The following is a 2500-nucleotide window of genomic DNA, read 5'->3' on the forward strand; positions in this document are numbered from 1 at the left end:
CTTTCTCTTCTTTCTTTTACTTTATTTTCCGCCTGAGTTGAAGCCTTTCTCATCAGCACGACCGACCGGAAAAAAAAAATAATAATAAAAGGTAATAATGTGCGCCTGGGTGGACTTAGAGAAAAAGATTTGAAAGTTGCAGCTACGCGAAAAATGAGGAGATATTATTACCTTCGCCTACACGTGTTGCTCTCAGGTGTAAATTGACTTGTAAGCGTATTTTTATTTATTGTTATTGTTATTGTTATTATTTTTTTATCACTTATTTTTATTTTTTTTATGTTTATATCTCTTCTCGTTTCTTTTTCACTCCTTTTTTATTTTCTTATAGTTTTATACGTCTCTCTCTCTCTCTCTCTCTCTCTCTCTCTCTCTCTCTCTCTCTCTCTCTCTCTCTCTCTCTCTCTCTCTCTCTCTCTCTCTCTCTATCGTGTCGTAAAAATCATAACAAACACGCGACTCTCCTGTCTAGAAAAAGAAAACTAAATCAAAGTAACTACGGTACGAAAAATAAGAAAATAAACTAAAAAAAAAAAAACGTACCACAACAGATTAACTTTCATAACACACACACAATGTTACGAAAATTAAATAAATGTTGATAAAAAGATAAAAAAAAAAACAGGATATAATTTCACCTTCCGCGTAAAAGAAGGAAAAAGGAAAGATAACGTTGTCATAATCACAGTGAAATGTCTCCAGATATTACCGTAAGGAAGCCTCAAGGGACCCTCATCAGAGCTTCGCGTGGGAAATATGCAAATTAAGAGGTTCCCCCATTAACTCCTTAACGTTTTCTTTCTTAGCTCTTCCTCCGTTCTTGCTCTCGTCAGTTGAAAGAAAACGGTAATGGAGATGTTTGTGGCTGTGAAGTTTATGATTATAATTATGATGCATTCTCCGTCTCTCTCTCTCTCTCTCTCTCTCTCTCTCTCTCTCCTCTCTCTCTCTCTCTCCTCTCTCTCTCTCTCTCTCTCTCTCTCTCTCTCTCTCTCTCTCTCTCTCTCTCACCAACTATCTAATTCACTAACTAACAAATGAACATAAAAAAAAACTAGCTAACTAAGAATATATGTATGTATGTATGCATGCATGTATGTATGTATGTATGTGTGTATCTATCTATCTATCTATCTATCTATCTATCTATCTATATATATATATATATATATATATATATATATATATATATATATATATATATATATATATATATATATATATATATATATATATATATATTATCGTCGCGTCTACAAGTATTCCCTCATTCCACTCCTTCCCACAGCTTCCTCCTCCACTAATACTCTGGTGATTAAGAGTCTTAGCGCCAGCTTACAAATACAGCAGGGGGAAATTACACTATAACTTTAGGATTAATATTCCCACGAGTAAGATGCCAGCCTAAATTTGAAGTGTAATTTTTCCCCTCTCTCTCTCTCTCTCTCTCTCTCTCTCTCTCTCTCTCTCTCTCTCTCTCTCTGACTATCTCCCTCCTAAACCCATGTTCCAGCCTGATTTCCATACCTACATCACCCCACGCCATACCACACGCCGCCTCGCACCGCCACACACCACGCCACGTCCTGTCATCCCGCTGCCCAGCCGTCCCCTCACCGCTCCCGCGTCGAGCCAACCCTGGGACATCACTCGCCAGGCCAATGAGCAATGGTGGCAGCAGTGGGATCGGAGAAGTCGCAAGTAATTTATTTAAAGTGCTTAATTATCGGGGATAACATGGGAGAGGGTTTGCACGCCAGTGAGAATCTGTTGAGTGTATAATTATTATGAATGGCAGGGTAGCAGGGTATGTTCTCTGTGTGTATAAATGACGTGGCTTTGCGATGGGGGGAAATATAAGTAAATTGAATATAAAAGCTTTGTATGATTGATGGATGAGTTTTTTTTTTCAATTTGTCTCACGTACAAGTTAAAAATCTAGTGAGTAAAAAAATGTTTATGAAAAATGTTTATAATGTTTAAATTTGTGTGTCTGCAGGTAAGGGATGGAAGTGGAGTTCTCAGAAAGACTAGTCGACGTTTGATATGAGTTTAATTTTTTTATATGAGCTGCATGGATTGAGCAGTTGATTAATTACAGGAATTACAGTATCAGAGCAAGAGGGGCACATGGCGTTCAGTGGAGCGTGTGGAGTGCATCATTATCATAAGTTTTAATTAGTCATCTTCCCAGTATTCGTGACATGACGCGATCACCGGTACAAGTTAATTATTATATCAACAGTTTCCTCAGACCGTAACACAATTTATAGCAGATTTACCTTCATCAAAATCACTGAATGGCACAAGTTTCTCTTTACTCCGGGGCAAGGTTCACTGGGCACCGGATTCCATATTGACTCTTTGAATCGTAACATAAGCAGCTTTACATAATCTTGGAACGTCAAGTGTTTTTGGCAGGACATGCATCGTTACAATTACCAAGAATCCTGTCTGTTTTATAAACGTGTATTTTTAGCAGGGACATAAATATGAGGAA

At 37.6% G+C, this 2500-nt stretch overlaps 1 protein-coding gene and 1 long non-coding RNA gene across 2 annotated transcripts in view; one reads left to right on the forward strand and one right to left on the reverse strand.

The window, feature by feature from the left end:
• Window positions 1-1802, forward strand: part of LOC135115256 (uncharacterized) — a 7171-nt gene extending 5369 nt beyond the window's left edge. The window contains exon 3 of the long non-coding RNA XR_010275924.1: window positions 1514-1802. This is a non-coding gene — a long non-coding RNA (uncharacterized LOC135115256). The remainder of the gene's footprint in view (window positions 1-1513) is intronic.
• Window positions 1-2500, reverse strand: part of LOC135115254 (uncharacterized) — a 32920-nt gene that overhangs the window by 8896 nt on the left and 21524 nt on the right. The gene's annotated exons all lie outside the window — the stretch shown is intronic.

Source organism: Scylla paramamosain, chromosome 29 (assembly GCF_035594125.1).
Source record: "Scylla paramamosain isolate STU-SP2022 chromosome 29, ASM3559412v1, whole genome shotgun sequence".
NCBI lineage: Eukaryota > Metazoa > Arthropoda > Malacostraca > Decapoda > Portunidae > Scylla > Scylla paramamosain.